The sequence below is a fragment of the Sus scrofa genome, chromosome 5 (assembly GCF_054392235.1).
Source record: "Sus scrofa isolate SSC_HxYL_T2T_F1_AM1 chromosome 5, Sscrofa_HxYL_maternal_Yorkshire_Landrace_v2.0, whole genome shotgun sequence".
NCBI lineage: Eukaryota > Metazoa > Chordata > Mammalia > Artiodactyla > Suidae > Sus > Sus scrofa.
Window position 1 is genome coordinate 39,872,238 of NC_139387.1, and position 18,882 is coordinate 39,891,119.

General features: G+C 42.0%; 1 protein-coding gene across 3 annotated transcripts in view; it reads left to right on the forward strand.

The window, feature by feature from the left end:
- The window catches only part of TPH2 (tryptophan hydroxylase 2), a 105,001-nt gene that overhangs the window by 20,147 nt on the left and 65,972 nt on the right, over window positions 1-18,882 (forward strand). The gene's annotated exons all lie outside the window — the stretch shown is intronic.

The following is an 18,882-nucleotide window of genomic DNA, read 5'->3' on the forward strand; positions in this document are numbered from 1 at the left end:
AAGCTCTCAAAGTGTTAACGAGAGTTTGCATTTGCCATTTCCCCAAAGATAAAGACAGATTGAGGAGTGGTGTCTATGGAAAACAAAAAGTAAGAGATGGAGGTTTGAAATGGTGGAGATTTTGTACCAAGGAGGGCTACATGCAGCTGGAGCATTCCTCTATCTGGTCCTGGTATTCGAGGGGCCTGGCTCTTAGTAACTGAATGTTCAGGAGGTAGGCAGCGTGCTGCCAATTCATTGTTATACAAGGAAAAACTACTCTCATAGGACTCACAAAACTCTCCCTGTTGTTATGATGTTAGAGGGGTTGAATTATGTTATTTGGTGGCTACAGAGTCAGAGCAAAGAGCGTTTAAGAGAGTTTGGAATCCAGGGGCATTATAACCCTCTCCTCTGGGCAGCGCTGACCACAGAGAATAACAAAGTGATTGAAAACTGGGGCTCTGGAGTCACATGATGTGGGGTTGAGTCCTGGCTCCACTACTTCTTGGCTGGGTGAACAACCTCACTGTGCTTCCCAGCTTCTTCATCTGGGAAGTGTGTCTGACAAGAGGATCCCTCTCAGGGCCATTGTCAGGATTACGAAAGAGAATGTATGTCCGGTGCTGAACATGGAGATGGCTCATGACTTGTGATCATAAGTGTCAGTTGTTCTTATTATGCCCCCTTTTCTTCAGGCTGTCTTCAGTTTCTAGTTGATCTATTTTTTCATTTTTTAGCTGTGTTAATGCTATTGTTTATTCAACATTTTAGCAAATGTTGTAGCTCAAATGTCCCTAAACGTAATCGTCGGAAACTCTTCCAGTTTCTCATTTAAAGGCTACTCATACACTGACACTTTTCATGCCGACCAACTCCCTCTTTATGGAGAGATTTCATAGAAATGAATCCTATTCCCATTTGGGTATATCTGGGGAGCTGCCAAGATACTGAGATACTGATAGCAGATTGCCAGTTGCTTTGGGTGCTTCTTGTAAATGGACAGTATGAGGAAAGTGGTTAATCCTGCCTCAGGCCATCACTGCTGGCGCTTCTCTAAGTATGACTTTGAGGATGGATAAGGGCTAGCCACTGTGTGTGTGTGTACACTTATGTGTATATGGGCAAGCACACTGAGGGCTGGGGTAGGCTTGTGCAGTGGTGCTCGTGGGGTGGGGCACAGGTACTTACAAATCCCAAGTGGGTCTGGACCATGGTTTGCAGTGTGCCGAACAGTAAGGAAGGTTTCCTTTTGGTTTAACAGAAAATAAAGATGCAATTTCTAATTGCGATACGCATTTTTCTAGTGTTGATGGTTTTCTGCATGAGCAAAGGAAAAAGATGTCAATACAATAATTTACTGAAAATAAGTTCATTTGAGGGGCTTCTGGCAGCATGCTGCAATCTGATTTTCCAAACCAAAGCTTGTAACCACTGGTCTGAAGGGCAGATTATTTGAAATTGGAGAGGTTCTGAAAAATCCAGCATGTGAGGTCTCTGCAAATATAGTTTGGTAATAATAAAATTAAGGACTCTTTGGACATGGGGAGAATAATTTAGTTCCCTGGTGATAATTTGTTCAGGCTTAATGGGCACTAAGGAAAAGTCAAATATACGGTCAGAAATATAGATGGAGGTGAAGTACAGGTATTTTGATGGTGTCGTAGTGCATGGCAGGACGGAATTTGAGGTGTCAAAAGTAAGGGGAAGGAAAAGAAGTGAAATCCAGAATAATATATATTGAAACCAATGCCCAGAAGCCCTCTGGGGAATTCGTGTTGAATCTGTATTTTCTATGATCGTCTTGAAATGATAAAGCAGGGGGAAAGAACACAAGCAGAGAAAAATGAAAAAACTCCACTCAACAATGGAAAAACAGCAGGCTCAAAGTCTGTGTTACTGTGAAGCCGAAAGGGGAGAGGGTGTGGGGACATCTCAGCACACTGAGAACTGTCGATAGGTGCCACTCAGGGGAGTTTCTGATTGACAGCGCTGCCAAGAAACAGGATTGATTACCCAGAGGCCGCCGCCACCGCCTGCAGACATGCCTGCGCGGCGGGGCGCGGCGGGGCCACGAGGGTCTGGAAGGCCTAATTGCCTCGCCAGTAACAGCAGAGGAAACATTCAGTAGTGCAAATATCATTCTCCACACACGACCTGAGAAGGAACTGAATGCAATGGATGGGGAGGGCATTGTTTCTAAAGTCTCCTGTAAGACGATGTGCAGATCACACTTCGTCCTCCTCCACCCAAATCAAAGAACTCCTAGTATAAACAGAAAAAGAAGCACCCCGTGATTAGATAACATGAAGTGTGTAAGACGTGCCGTTCAGAGGAAATGGAAGTGCGTAGGGGGCAGATGGCATGTGGAGGAAGAGAAAATTATGACTGTGATGCTGTAGCTGTTAGGTTTGTCTGAAACAATCCAGTTTTCTGTCACTGGCACCTTCATATTTTAACCCTGGCATTAGCTTTGTTACATTTCTGTGGGTTTCACAATTGCTATATTGTTGGGGAAGAAAAATCAGTAATATATTTTTTCAATGGACTGGAAATAAACACATTTTTCTTTGGGGGATATTATAATGATTATTCCTCAACAATAGGCATGCATATTTAATTTAATTATATTTTTGGTGGGGGTAGCCGTAGTTATTTCAGTCTGTCTCACTCTCTGGGAAAAGGGCCCCAAGCTCTGACTTTAATTATGCCACTCTTGTTTGCTTAAATTGATTTTGAATATTACTATGATTGTGTTTGTTATAAATGTACTTTCTGCTGGTTGAAAGGCAGAGGTATATGAATCTCATATTTTTCTTTTGGAGCACTTTCTCTTTATTTTTTAGCCCTTGGAATCTGAAATGTAAACAGGTAAAGCAAATATCAATGGGTAAGGTAAACAAGGGAGTTTCAACATATCAAAATTTGCTTAAAGTTGAAAAATTCTCTAATTTTTGAAGAAAACTCATTTGATTTCAAATTCAAGGACCCTAGTAACTCCTTAATATCTCTCAGCCTCAGTTTTCTCCTCCATAGAATGGGGATAATAGTATCTCTCTGCCTCTCTCTCCTGTGAGTGTTTTAAGGATTGAATGAAATCAATGTACTTTATTATAATCTTTATCAAAATAATAATGGGGAGTTCCTGTTGTGGCACAGTGGAAACGATCTGACTAGGAACCATGATGTTGTGGGTTTGATACCTGGCCTTGCTCAGTGGGTTAAGGATCCGGCGTTGCCATGAGCTGTGGTGTAGGGCACAAACACGGCTCAGATCCTGAGTTGCTGTGGCTGTGGTGTAGGCCAGTGGCTACAGCGCTGATTCGACCCTAGCCTGGGAACATCCATATGCCCTAAAAAGACAGAAAGACAGAAAAAAGAATAATGAAAGAATCTAGATCAAAAGGCTGGGGTTTATTCAGACTCCTGACCCACTTAGAAGACCGTGGTTGTTTTATCCCGTTTCTCTTTTGATATGTGTGTAGAGTGGTTAAGAGCACAGAAATTGGAGCTGGATCACCTGGGTGAACTCCAGCTTCGCCACTTACCAGCTGAGTGACCTCTGAAAATTATTTGTCTTATGTGCCTCAGTTTCCTTATCTGTAAATTGGGGATAACTCTAACAGTGCTTTATAGTGTTGTCGTAAGGATTAAGTGACCTAATATATTAACAGCATTTTGAAGATTACACAAGAACTGCTATTTAAGTATTTGCTAATATTGTTATAATATTTTTCTCACTTCAACTGACCTTTCCTTTTTGTCTACCCTTATGAACCAAATTTTTTTTGTTGTTATCTTTTGGTGAACACCCCCTTCATTCCCCTTGGCCAGTACTATCTTTAAGCCCTAACTTCTGTCTGATTTTTACACTGTATTAGTTATTCATTGCTGTGTAACAAATAATCCCAAAATTGGGCAGCTTAAAACAACAAACCGTTATTACCTTGCAATGTTTCTGAGGGTCAGGAATTAAGGAGCAGCTTAGGTGGGTGGTTTGGGATGAGGGTCTTTCTTTCACAAGGCTGGAGTCAAAGTGTTGACCAGGGAAGCAGTTTATCTGAAGGCTTGACTGGGGCTGGAAGATATGCTTCCAGCATGGTCACTCACATGACTGGTGGCAGGAGGCCACAGTTTCTTGCAACATCGGCCTCTCCACTGGGCTGCTGAGTGTGCTCAAGATAAGGCATCTGGCTTCCTCCAAGTCAAGTGGTCCAAAAGAGAACAAGGCAGAATCTGTCATGCTTTTTATAACCTTGTTTCAGAAGTGACTTACCATCACTCCTGATATAGTCTGTTGGTTTCATGACCCAACTCTGACACACTGTGGGAGGGGACTACACACAGGCATGAATACCAGGAGATAGGATTCACTGGGGACTGTTGTGGAGGCTGTGTACCACATACACTTAACTTGTGTTCAGTGTTATTTCTTTAAGACCCTTCCTAACTTATCTGCCACAGTGGGTGCTAGTACCTTATCTGCAGAACTAATGCTCATGAAAGTAGAGGTACCATGGTGTACCAGAACATGTAGCTGTGTGTGTAGGCTCTGGAACTAGACAAAACTGGGTTTGAATTCCTGCTACACCACTTACAAGCTCTGTGGCCATGAGCACTGACCTAGTCTCTGAGTCCCTGTGCTTCCATCTTCAAATGGGCACAGTGTCTACATCTGACATTGTATTACAATGTCTGTGGTTGGGAGGATTATTTGGTGATTACAGAGCCCAGATGCTAATTGGTACAAAGTGGTGTCAAATCTATGATTGATGTGATTATTATTAGCACATGTCACATGTTTCTCGAGTTCATGTAATCATCTGTTAAGCTCATTTAAAGTGAACAAAGGACCTTGAAGTGTGAATGAATTAGGGAGTTTCAGGCTCCAAGATGGACTGGGTTAAAGGAGCTTGAAAAATATGTATGTATGTTTGTGTGTGTGTGTGTGTGTGTGTGTATGTGCACACTGCAGTTTCGTGTAACTTATGCACACAGCTTGCTCCTTCAGTCTGAAAAATTGACCATCTCTAGCACCTTCCCAGGCCGGTGAGTCTCAGCTAAGTTTAGAGGGGGCAGGTTGGGGCTAGACTATGTTGGACTCATCCCTGAGTGGTTGATGGTGGTAGAAAATGCTCACTGAAGCCGGACCTCTGAGTTGTCATGTTCAGGTAGTTTTAGCTTCGTTTTGTTAAATTCCTGCCATGCGCTGGGCAATATGTTAAACATGTTGCTTATGGTCTCTCAATCTCACACTAAGCCTTTGAGGTAGGTGCCATTACTGTACTCATTTTGAAGATCAGGAAACTGAGGTTCAGAGACATTAAGAAACTAAAGGTGACACAGCAGATTGTGTCACCTGCATAAACAGTAGCTGTTGATGCTGTCATTTCTCTGAAATTGGGCAGTAAATTGAAGAAGAGAATGAAAGCAAAAATTTATAATCTTAGGTTGATTTCCCAGGTGACCAGAATAGTTTCTAAATAAGGTCACTTTCAAGTATTCCTCTCATACAGAATCTAAACATCTTTCTTTGTTCAAGAAGGCACACCTTTTCTTTTTTCTGCTTCTCTTTTTTTTTTTTTTTTTTTTTTTTTGGTCTGGAGGTGGCTATAGCACTTGACTTAACATAGGTAGCATCATACACAAGATGAAAATAAAAGTGACAGAACTAAGGGACTTGATATTTTAAAAAGTCATTCTTCACAGAATTCTCAGCATATTTGAAATGTACAGTTCTTGTGTGTACTTAGTACACTTATGACCTTATGAAGCCGGGACTCAAAACAGCCCCTCTCTGACTTCAAGGCTTCGCTGTCTTTCCTGAGGCACTCAGGATGTCTGCCTGGCCCTGGTGTGGCAAAGCCAGGAGCTCGCCCTGTGCAGCGACTTTGTTCTCTCAGGCCCTGTGCTTTTCTCCTCCGACTTGAAGCCGTGGCCCTCGTGGGATACATAAATGGCTGGAAAGAAACACAGCTGGGCTGAGGCTTAAAAAACAATTGCCAGGGATTTCTCCTCTCTGGCCTTTTCTAGTTGCGAGCCTATTTATTTCTTGATTTTTTTGATTTACAAAATTGCACCCTTTGTGATTCATTTGCTCCTAGTGTAAGTACATACTAAACAGAGACTCTAAAACAAAATAGCCCCAAATGGGGACTAGCATATTTGAAAAGTGCAATCACCCAGACAACAGGCTTATTCAGTTTGGGTGAGCTTGTGAATATTCTACTCAGCGCCACAGAAAGAGAGAGGAAAATTCACTCATTCCACATGGAGTGGTGATGATTTTAACCACCTCTCCCCATCAAAGCAGAGGAGGGCTTTTTTTTTTTTTTTTGCCACCTTCCTTCCTCCCACCCACAGCTCTAGCTACCACGTATTGTCAAAATGAAAGCCTCCAGAACCAAGATTCAGTGATATGCTGTGCATTCTAAGATGTTGACTAGATACATAATCATGGCATGGATTTGCCTTGGAATAAACACATTGGGCTTCCAAGCCAACATCTCACTTCTCAGAAGGCCTCCTCAGTTTTCCTTTTCACTAGGTGACTCAGTGGAAGTCAGCCATAGGTCTATAAAGAAAAAGAAAGAGATGGACAATCAGAGACAAAGGCTCTGGACAGATACAGGGTAGAGCTGTGTGCTGCCCTGCCTCACCTCCTGAGGCCCGCCACTGAGCCTATTGGGATTTCCCTGCTTACAGGGAGCTGTGACGATTTAGCTTATGTTTCAACTGGAGGATTACTGATGTTGAGTTTTTTCCTACGAGGCATTTGCAATTATTGCAAGTTGCAGAAAAATAACTGGGGTGGCTCCACCTCTCCACCTTTCCAGAAATTTCAGTTGACCTTAGCATTTCTCATTTCATGCGAGAAGAGGCATGATTTATGGATCCTGCTTGGTTTCAGAACGTAGCTTAAAGGAATACATTACTAGCAGGAGTTGTGAGTGCCACATTACCTATTTTAAGATGGGCAAATCTTAATTGGAAACATAACAAGTAGAAGGTGGAGAAAGAATGAAAGGGAAAAGTTATGCTTTCTTAATGAGGAAAAAAACTTAACTGGAAGTTGCAAATTTTTATCCTCGATAACATTTTCCTCATCACTTTCATTGGCAGATGGTCACCTTGATGAATTGTGGCCTCTATTGTGATGGGGGACTGAGCTTTAATTTTTTCCCTGCTCTGGCCTTTTGAGAAGATGCACCTAAGAAGGCAAATAAGTCTTCTCCCTGACTGAGCTAATTTTATCCCATTCCATTATCCTCTATTGATTTGCTTTCCCAAGTTTTGAATGAAACCGAGATGTATGTGGCTGTTTGGGTACTTTGTGACTCCTGCATAAACACCAGTTGTTGATGCTTTAATTTCTTTGAAATGGAGCGGTAAATTGAAAAGTAGAACAAAACCAAATATTTGTCGTACGGGGGTCATTTCTTGGATGACTTGGATGGTTTGTGAGGAAGGTCACATTAGGCATTTCAACAGTCCTTCTCTTGTAGAATTTAAACACTTTTTGTTTTCTTTTTTGAAGAAAAAATCTGCAGAGCCATTTGTATTTGACAGAGGTGGTATACACAAGTTGAAAACAAGAGTAATAACATTAAATGACATGGGTTTTAAAAAAGTTATTCTCCTCTGTACAGAATTCTTAGCGTATTTGAAATGCACAGTTCTTGTAAGTATTTAAAATAAGTCAGGCTTTATGGGAGAAGCATTTTCACACCAAATGTTTCTCTCTACCTGAAGTTCAACTCAATGGCTGAAAGGAAGGGAGCCTGAGAGTTGCAAAGAAAGACAAAAGGGAAAATTGATTTGGAAAAGATTTCTCCATTTTATTTTCGGGGCTTGGTGGGTGTTTTAGATGGGCGTGAATGCCTCGGTAGGATGTTGTCTGATTATAGCACGGCTCCCACAGCTGTGGAAAACATTAACACTGTTCGGCCAGGATCACTTATTGAAAAGGACAGAAGTTGCACCAAATTCTAACGTCTATAATGGCGAATGAGGTATGAGTATTTTTCCTTTGAAGTGATTTTCATGAACATGAAGGATTAAAATTACTTCCACAACTACTACCTGAGAAGTGAATGGATTTATATGGAAGAGGGCAGTTTTTCATCTCCAGACCTATTCCCAACCCTGCAGGGAAATGATGAGATTTTTTTTTTCATTTGCGTACACCTGGAGGAAGGGAACTGACTATATTGGGTACCTATGAGGTACTAGGCATTGACCTTGGTGCTTTGCAGATGATGTCTCGTTGATCCTGTGTGTTGTGTGGTTGTCTTATTCCCCTCACGAGAAAACAGAAGCCAAAGTCAATGCAGCATATTTATTAGGTACTCAGACTTTGCACTGAGGTGTGTTGGTGAAGAGTGGGGTCTCGGAGTTCCCGTCGTGGCGCAGTGGTTAACGAATCCGACTAGGAACCATGAGGTTGCGGGTTCGGTCTCTGCCCTTGCTCAATGGGTTAACGATCCGGTGTTGCCGTGAGCTGTGGTGTAGGTTGCAGACGCGGCTCGGATCCCGCGTTGCTGTGGCTCTGGCGTAGGCCGGTGGCTACAGCTCCGATTCGACCCCTAGCCTGCGAACCTCCATATGCCGCGGGAGCGGCCCAAAAAATAGCAACAACAACAACAACAACAAAAGACAAAAAGACAAGACAAAAAAAAAAAAAAAAAAAAAAAGAGTGGGGTCTCTAGGACCAGGCTTCCTGAATCTGAGTACCTGCTCTGCCACATACTAGCTGTTTGCTCTTGGGCAGATCACTATGTCTGTTATCCTCAGTTTCCTCAACCATAAAGTGGGGGTACTGATAGTCATTTACACCATATAAAGTGAGCATTATATGACATGATCCATGCCATTTGCTATTATGTTGTGTTACTATTGTTACAGTTAAATAGATGGGTGGATGAATGATGCTGTTGTTAGGCCCATGAACTATGGAGTAGCTGTGTTCTCTCTCATCCACCACTGAAAGAGGTTAGGGCCCAGTAGTCAGCAACGTTTAGTCCCTATTGATTAAGGCAAGATATATGGAATTGAACTTGGAGTTCTTGGAGACCCTAGCCTGGGTCTCTTTATCCCGATGGCCTGAGATCACTGGCTGCATTGACTTCTAAGCTCTTTTCTGGATTTTGTCCCCTGAGTTTTCCTTCCTGTGTATGTTGAGCATGCATATTCCGATGGATGTTAGATCTGCTGTTGTTGCTGTTGATATTTAATTTCATGGTAGTTTTGGCAAAAGAAAATCACCCCTCTGGAATGTGATAAGGGCTTTCTGCAAGGTGAGAAAATGGTGGGAAGCCCTATCCTGGAATGCACAGGACAAATAAAAACGAACAATTCCAGGAGTTAAATCTTCCCTCTCCCTGAGGCTCCCTAGGTGCAGTAGTTTATTTTCATTATGTCTCTTGTAAAGGCAGCACCGATATTAACAATGTGAACAAAACAAACTAACGTTTTTTGTTTGCTACCATCTGAAAGTTCCTTAGGGCCCATAGACTCATTTGCGAAAATTCATGTGCACAAAACTCATTTGCAAAAAGCAAATAAAATATGTGATCACAAATGCTCTTTACCTGACTGGCCTAGGGGACTAGCTGAAAATGAGTTTGTGCCTCTACAGTTTTCTCTCTGGTATAGTTTAGCAGTCCCAGGCTGCCCAGGCTCCTCATCAAATGAACCCCTCGTTGAACCACTTAACGTCAGATGACTTGAATGGTTTCAAGTATTGATATAACTCAAGATTTGGTTGTTAAGTCACTGAACTGATTTGTGAGTTTCCTTTTTGAAAAATTGCATTTTTGGGGGTCTTTTTAGGGTTGCACCTGTGGCATATGAAAGTTCCCAGGCTAGGGGGCGAATTGGAGCTGCAGCTGCCAGCCTGTGCCACAGTCATAGCCACACCAGATCCAAGCTGAGTCTTTGACCTACACTGCAGCTCACAGCAACACCGGATTCTTAACCCACTGAGGAGGGCCGGGGATCAGACCTACGTCCTCTTAGATACTAGTGGGGTTCGTAACTGCTGACCCACAACGGGAACTCTGAAAGATAGCATTTAATCCCATTGTGCCTGTGGCTTTGAAAACACCTTTGAAAACCCATTCATTAAGGTAGCTAGCCAAGGAAACAGCTCTGTGTTTAGTTAAGTTTGGCTTTTATGTTGCTTTGGATTTGCACAAGCTGCTTTCTTTCCTGGTGAGTATTTTGGCTGCAAGTGTGATGGGTGACAATGCCTAGAAAACCTGAGTAAGAAAATTAGAAAAGAGAAACCCAAACCTGTAAGGTAAGCAGGATACAGGTTTAATTGGAAGTTATCAGAAAACTTATTAAAGTCTTAGAGTTTTTAGAGTTGCTTTTTCCTTAGCAATTAAAATACGTGAGGCAGGGATGAGGTAAGACAAATACCTACCTGCCAGACTTTCTGATAAATAACTACACTTTTTCTTAACCTTTAAATGGGTGGCTTGTTTTGGTCTGATTGGTTGATTTACTTATTTGACAAATATTATTTATTGAAAACCTATTTGTTCCAGCCTTCATTCTGAGTGGCAAAGATATAAAAATGAACAAAGCAAACAAAAATCCTTGTCTTAATGGAGTGTACGTGGTCATGGGGGGCTCAATTTAGCAGAGAAATGATTTTGGATATTTAACTTGTTTTTCCTCCCTGAGTATTACTGATAGTATTTTATCATAAATTTATTGAGCACCTTTTATGGTCTGAATTCTGAAGTGTAATATTATTAAATTTGAGACCCTTAGACTTTCCTCCTTGACTCTTGAAAGTCAGTATATAAAAATGACATTGAGGTTCCCGCTGTGGTGCAAGTTGTTAAGGATCTGGCATTGATGCAACTCTGGTACAGGTTGCAGCTGAGGCTCAGATCCTACCCCTGGCCTGGGAACTTCCACATGCCATGGGTGTGGGCTGAAAAAAGAAAAAACAAAACAAAAACAAACAAGCAAAAAACAATGGAGGAAAATTGGTGTTATCTTTCTGGTTAAACTTTAATGGAATTCATCCACTTTACTAAGGATTTTGGCTTGTGGGAACATTTTTTTCCAGTCTCAAAGGCATAAGCCATCTTCTTGCAGAACACTTACTGACTGTGTGGCTCTACTCTGGAGACACCTGGCTGCAGGTGATCCTTACTCATGAAGATGGTACCAACCAGCATAGTAGTAGGTCACTGGCTACGGGTGCGAGTCAACTAGTAATTTCATGTAGTAAATTGAAGTTTCTACTCATATGGGGTTTCACCTCAGTTGTGAGAAGTATAGCAAATGTTGGGTAATAATTAATAGTAAATTTTATGAATGATGACTGTTTCTTTTTAAAAATTACGTTGGATCAAAATTGGGATTCTTTTAATATTTATTTATTTATTTAGTCTTTTTAGGTCTGCACCCACGGCATTTGGAGGTTCCCAGGCTAGGGGTCAAATCAGAGCTACAGCTGCTGGCCTACACCACAGCCACAGCAACACAGGATCTGAGCTGCATCTGCAACCTATACCACAGCTCAAGGCAACGCTGATTGTGTAACCCACTGAGCAAGGCAAGGGATTGAACCCTCCTCCTCATGGGTACTAGTTGAGTTCATTAACCGCTGAGCCATGATGGGAACTCCAGGATTATTTATTTTTAGAATAATATTGGAATAACATCAGTCTTATCTTTCCATATTCTTGCGGCTTTCTTGGATGGGAAGGAGAGAGGATGAATTACAGATAGGTCCCTGGAAATGATGCAGAATTCAGGGTATGTCCATGGAGGAGTGCAGCACACATGTCTCATAATTTGAGGAGGACAGAGACCTCCTGCCTTCATGTGCCAATAATTTTTCTCCAAAGGCTTTGTCCAAACCCTTCAAGGAGCTTCTAATTGCTAATGAGTTGCAAAGTTGATGGATTTTTACATATCACCTCTTCTCATTTCCCTTCTGCACCCCGAGGTGGAAGTGTCAATCAAGAGAGAAATGCCCAAGGTGGGGAGGGAGAGAAAAGATGAGGCAGAGAGGAGAGAGACAGTTTATTCCAGGCAGATAAACAGCTCTTGAATAAGTGAGGCATCTCTTGCCCCGAGGAACATGTAATGAAATAAGATAGAAAATGAGTTCATTCCTGTTCCTATCAGATTCACCCATCCCCTTAACCAATTCTCTGTTTCCCTTCTGCTTTGTTTTGTCCTTGCCACTGAGGAAATCCAACTGTTTCCAAAGAACACAGTCTGCCTTGTGATTTAGCCAGTCTTGCCATCTTGATGTAAATACTATCAATTGCAGCCTGTCACATCTTCCTCCACTGAATAGGGGAATTGCTTCTGGACAATGGAGTTGCTCTGAAGATAACACAAGCCGAGAAACTATATCTCACATTAGGAATTCTAGCAGCAAGGAATCCAGGTGGTAGCCAGGATGTACCACCATAGTCAAATGCTTTCCAATTCCTCGAATAAGAAACATGTATAAGAAAACGAGCTTGCTGTTGGACCTCCTGGAGGAGAAGATCAAATAGTTAAATAAAACAAAAGCATTATTGCTTATTTGTCTGGCTATAGAAAGAACCCCCATAATTTCAGCCTCAGTGGGGTACATGTCCCTGGATTTCAGTGTAAAAATGTGTTTGTTAAAAAGGTTTGCTCTAAAAAGCTCAGGGCTTACATAGAATAACTCTATCTGTACGTGCCCCCAGTTAGGTTTGTCTGTACCTTCCGCTTCTTGCAGGGAATTATCACCCTGCCTCAAGGAAGAGTGGGATTTAACCTCGCAGGCAGAAAGTTGCCTCCCACAGCCTTCCGTATTTCCAAAGAAAATTCTTAGTCATCTCTGAGTCACATACTGCACCAGTAGGTTTTTCCTATTGTCAAGCTACATCCTGACAGTGAAGGATGTAGCTTTAATCCTTTTCCTTGTATTGTCTTCACTGAGCAATGGTTCCCTATTGTGTTTATAAGATCTTCGTTTGCCATTCTTTGGCAAGAGGGTAGAAACTGCAGTGAGTGGAAACTGCTGAAAGTCACATCTGTTTTTCTCCAGTAAGTTAGGAATCTGTGAATAATAATTTTAGCCATTGTCAAGAATTCCAGAATCCTAAATCCATAAAAGCAGAGGAGACTCCTTAGAGATCTAATTATAATATTCATTTGTAATTAGTTTGTTGAGGAATCTCATCTTGTTGGGGTTTATACCAATGTAACATGGTTTTATTTTTTCCCCATTCACTGCTTTCAGCTATATTGTGTTGAATCCTACTTTCCTGCTGGGAAATAAGTTCCTTAGCAACATCTAATTTCCTGTCATTTTCAATTATTAGTATAGTCTCACTGGGGTATTTAAGGCCTAGTCTCATTCATTTAAAAACAGATTAATCTCCAACTTGATTCAAAGTGTATTCTCCCTCTTTGAAGTAAGTGTGCTTGTGCCTCTGTGTGTGTGTGTGCACAGGTGTGCACATGCTCATGTTCTGAAATACCTTTCCTTCTCTCTTTTAGGACCTAGTTTCTTTGGAGTTGGGGGCTGGGAGTAGGGAAAGAGAAGGCTGAGGGCTCTTTGCAGGATTGTTAGACTGTCAAGGGTTGGCAGGCCTCAGGCCACTCTCACCCTGGTTCAGAGACCTGGGTGGTCTCTGTTCACATGGTCTCTGCATAGTGTTATGTGTAGTTGTCTTAGGGGCAGGACCATCTTGTCTACCTCCACCCCTGCAAATATGCTTCTTGCCTTCCTCTGTCCTTGTCACTGCTCACAGATCATCTTTTTCTCTAGGTTGGGCACATCATAGCTTGGGCACCCCTTACACACCTGTGCTTTAGTGCTTCCTCATCGAAGGGAGCTCCTGGGGCATTTCTGTCTCCTGAGAACTGAGCAGAACTGGATTCAGAGGGGCTTCCCCATCTTCCTACCATGCACACCACATTGGGTCCAATGGAAATGGTTAGGTTTCATTGGGTATCAGGCTCCATGTTCACATGAACCTCAGGTTTCAGAGGATACTTGTCAAGGATCCCCTGTCTCCTTTGTAGCACATCATACTCCTGGGCTTTCATGCTTTTCCCAGGACCATCTCTACTGCTGTACTCTGGTGACAGAGTACCAGAGAGGGCAGGTGGTCCTGCCACTCAGCAAGTGTCCAGACGGGCAAGGAGAGGCCAGACCCTACTTCTTGAGGGCATCTTCAGTCCTTATAAATGATTCTTGTGGCACAGCCTGCCCTCTTCTCTTAGGGGAGGAGGAAGAACATACCTGTCCCCACAATCCTGCACATCTGATTCCCTGTTATACTGGTGGGCGAGGTTTAGGGGTGGGTGGGAAGGGTGGTATAAGAGGGGTTTGTTGGTGGTAGAGCCATCTCTGCCGCCTCTTACCAAACTCTGCAGGGAGATGGTTGGCTCAAACTGCTGGGAGCTTTCTCTAAAATGGGGAGTACTTAGCTGACTTCCGATATGGGCCAGAGCAGAGTTTTTGGATGCTGGAATATGATGCCTATTACATACATGTTATAATATGTACCCACAGATAGATGCTTAATGATATGGGGGTATATGTTCTAGACCCTAAAAAGACCAGGACTCCCCTCTGTCCTCATATACAGTTCACAAAAAGTCCACTAACCCATAACAAGTGCAGAGAAGTGTAACACACTTTGATTTCTCCAATGACTACAATGTTTATTTTTCCAAATGTCAAATTTCAAAGTTTTTAAAAAATATGTGGGGGAGTTCCCGTCGTGGCGCAGTGGTTAACGAATCCGACTAGGAACCATGAGGTTGTGGGTTCGGTCCCTGCCCTTGCTCAATGGGTTAACGATCCGGCGTTGCCGTGAGCTGTGGTGTAGGTTGCAGACGCGGCTCGGATCCCGCGTTGCTGTGGCTCTGGCGTAGGCCGGTGGCTATGGCTCCGATTCGACCCCTAGCCTGGGAACCTCCATATGCTGCAGGGGCAGCCCAGAAATAGCAAAAAGACCAAAAAAAAAAATGTGGGTTCCCCTACATTCCTGTTGCCCCCAGGACTATCTCCCAGTCTCACTAAGGTTAATGAGTGAATAAATATGAAAGTACTTTATGTGATCTACAAATACATGCTAGTCGCATGATTACGTATGATTGTGTGTGAGTTTTCTATATGTAAGTACACATACCTATAAGCCTTATTTTAATTTGGTATGTGAAAATAAGCTGCTGTCTGGCATAAATTTTTTATTTCTTTGGTGTATGCTAATCAATTAAGACTACATCCAGTCTTGAGCCAGGCTGACTGGATTTTAAGCTTGACACCATGATTTTAGGCAAATAGCTTAATTTCTCTGAGCCTTAATGCCCTCATCTGTAAAATGGGGGTCTACCTCATGGAGTTTTTGAGAGAATCAAGTGGGCTAAGTTAAAAACATTTAACTTTTAAAAAGTATCTGGCACATAGTAAATTCTCAAAGATGAGCTATTATTATATACCTGTAAAAACTACATAGAAAAATGGGACATTTATTTTTTCTGTATTTGGGATATTTTTAATAGTAATTAAATGGATAAAACTAGCCTTTACTTTGTGTAAAGTTTATTTTTATTTTTTAAATTACTATTATTGTTATTATTATTTGGTCACACCCACAGCACATGGAAGTTCCTGGGCCTGGGGTCAAACCCTTGCCATAGCAGCAGCTTGAGCCACAGCAGTGACAATGCCAGATCCTAATCCCCTGCACCACTGGGAACTCCGAAGTTGATCTTTAAATATTTATCTTAAATAGCTGCCTGGGATGTGGGGAATAGAGCGATATGAGAAATCTCTTGATGTGATCAGCCAGACTTAACCTGTTCAGGCCAGCAGCAATGCACCGCACCAGCTGCTTACTCAGAGAGCAGGCTAATTTATTACCCATGCAGGACAGACAAGTGGAAACAGATGGGACTATACATGACCATTTGTATTCCCAAGATCATGATGCTGGAAATTCATTATTAAGTAATAGATGCACACAATCAGTCCCTGACTTAGGATGATTCGACTTTATGATGGTGTGACAGTGAAATGCATTCAATGGAAACTGTATTTCACAACTTGAATTTTGATCTTTTTTCAGCACAATATGCAGTGTAATTCTCTCTGATGCTGGGCAGCAGCTGGGAGCCACATTTCCCAGTCAGCTACTCAGTCACTGGGGTGAGCAACTGATACACTTACAATCGTTCTGTGGCCAAACAACCATTCTATTGATTACTTTCAGTATAGTATTTCATAAATTACATGAGATATTCAACATTTTATTGTAAAATAGACTTTGCATTGGAAGATTTTTCTCGACTGCTTGTTACTGTAAGTGTTCTGAGCACGTTTAAGGTAGGCTAGGTTGAGCCATGATGTTTGGTAGGTTGAGTGTATTAAATACATTTTCAACGTAGAGTATTTTCAATTTACAGCGGGTTTTTAGGGAGGTAACCCCACTGTAAGTGGATGAAGATCTGTATAACTCCTCCTTCCTGCCTGAACTCACACTTGTCTTTCTTCTGCTGCTGCCTGTTAGCTATAGTCAGCTCCCCTTTAAAATGCTGCATTTTTGTAGATTGATATTGAGGGGAAAAGTTTGACCTAATGATTTTTTTCAAGTGGCTTCTCAATATTTCATTTATTGTTTCAGCCTCATTGCTTTCTATCTTCTGATTGTGCATAGCCCTTATTAGCGTTATTGGCTTCCCTGACTCAGATTGATTTCATTGAAGTTTTTGGAACTAGAGGCAGACCGTTTATATTTTTATTTCCTTATGTCCTTTCTATTTTTATCTTTTCATTTCAAAATTTCACCTGAATTCATCACAGATGCCAAGTGTCAGCAGTCTTGATCTTCTTAGCAAATATTTGCCAAGTTGTAATTTTTTATTTGTTATCAACAGTCAAATTTAAATTAGGCTAATCTTGTTCTAATTGGATTTGTCATAAGCCCTAGTTTTGGTACTTAGAGAAAATAAGTGTTAATTTCTCTTTTTTTCTTCAGTGTGTGTTATTCCCTCATCCCTTGTGTACTGCAGTTAACTTTTTTAAATAGAAATAATTTGGGGCAGGAATTCCAATCATGGCTCACTGGTTAAGGAACCTGACTAGTATCCATGAGGACACGGTTTCAATCCCTGGCCTTGCCCAGTGGGTTAAGGATCAGTGTTGCTGGTGTAGGTTGCAGGTGTGGCTCGGATCCCATGTTGCTGTGGCTGTGGTGTAGGCTAGTAGCTGTAGCTCTGATTCAACCCCTAGCTTGGGAACTTCCATATGCCTTGGGTGCAGCCCTAAAAAGCAAAACAACAACAAACAACCAAAAAAACAAACAAATAAAAAAATTACTTGGGGCAGTGTGAACCACATATGGGCCTGAACCTTGAACAGAAAGCATTTTGGTAAGAGCACTCTGAAGTATTTGGAGGGTTAGGTGCGGGATCTGCTTATGAGACTTCTGTTACTATCCTCCGCCTCCTTTTTACTACCTCAGGGGGTGCTTCCAGAAAACCTTGGCCTGCTGACGATGCCGATGCCATAGCTGCAGCAGACCTGAGGCACAGCTGCTGCCTGTGCATGGGCTCCTGGGGTGCTGCTGTGCAGACTGGTTACTTAGACCACAGGGGCAGAATTCCTAGCTTCATGTGTGTCTATTGGACTTCCATATTTTGTGTGTTTATGCCCCTGTGGTCAGAACTTGTGACAAGTGGCCAGGGAGGGCAGTGGGGGACTGCTGCAGGTAACTGTTGAGCTTGTTATGAGAAGTTTTCTCAAACCCCAATTTCACTTTCAGGATAGGTGTCTTCATCAGAGGCTCAATCCAGTTTCTGGCTTCTCAAGTGATAGTTTGTGAAAGAACATGTCTGTATTCTCCACTTCTCCTGGCCTCACGTGGCATCAGGAGCTTGGTCCCTCTTCATTGCTGCTGACTACTGTTAGAAGAGCATTTTTAAACTCACCTTTCTTTCTATCAGGGGACTCGAAGATGCTTCCTAGCCAAAAAGGCTCAGCTGAAGTTGTGCCTCTTCCAGGAAGCTCTCCCTGACTTCTCCAGGCCAGGGTCATCTCTCAATATTTGGAACTATGTGTCAGCTTGCTGCGGCTCATGGGCTGAATCTGGCCCGTTGCCTGTTTTTGTAATTCATGTTTTATTAGAACATGGCTACATTCATGTGTTTACATATTGCCTGTCTTCAAGATATAATGGAAGTAAATTGAGCAGTTTTGATGGATACTGTATGGCACACAAACCCAAAATAAAATATTTACTTTTTGGCCCTTTGCAGAAAAAGTCTGCTAACCTCTCTCCTAATTTGGAGGGCTTAATGTTTGCATCTCTCAGCATGATCTGTAATAGATGCTCCTATTTTGTGGTTTGCAAAACTCTTTTTTAAATTTATCATGGTCTTTTAGTATTTCCCAGACATTTTACTCACTGAACAAATAACCTCAAAATTATACTAGGAGATTGGGGTGAGTTCCCCACAAGGGATGAAGAGGACCCATAGGCAATTTTATTTTCAAGAGACAACATCCATTTATTACTGTTGTCAGGTTTTTGCAGAAAAAGAGCACAGCTTTGTACCTAAACAAGTTCCTTCCAACCCAGAATTTTTAACTTGTTACTGATCTCATTGTCAGAACAAAAATCAAATGTCCATAAGGATGTGTGAAGACATAACTTAATCACATCATTTATATGAAAATTTATTTTATTTTATTTTATTTTATATTATTTTTGCTTTTTAGGGCTGCACCTGCAGCATATGGAGGTTCCCAGGCTAGGGGTCTAATCAGAGCTGTAGCTGCAGGCCTACACCACAGTCACAGCAACGCAGGACCTCAGCTGCATCTGTGACCTACACCACAGCTCACAGCAATGCTAGATCCTTAACCCACTGAGCAAGGCC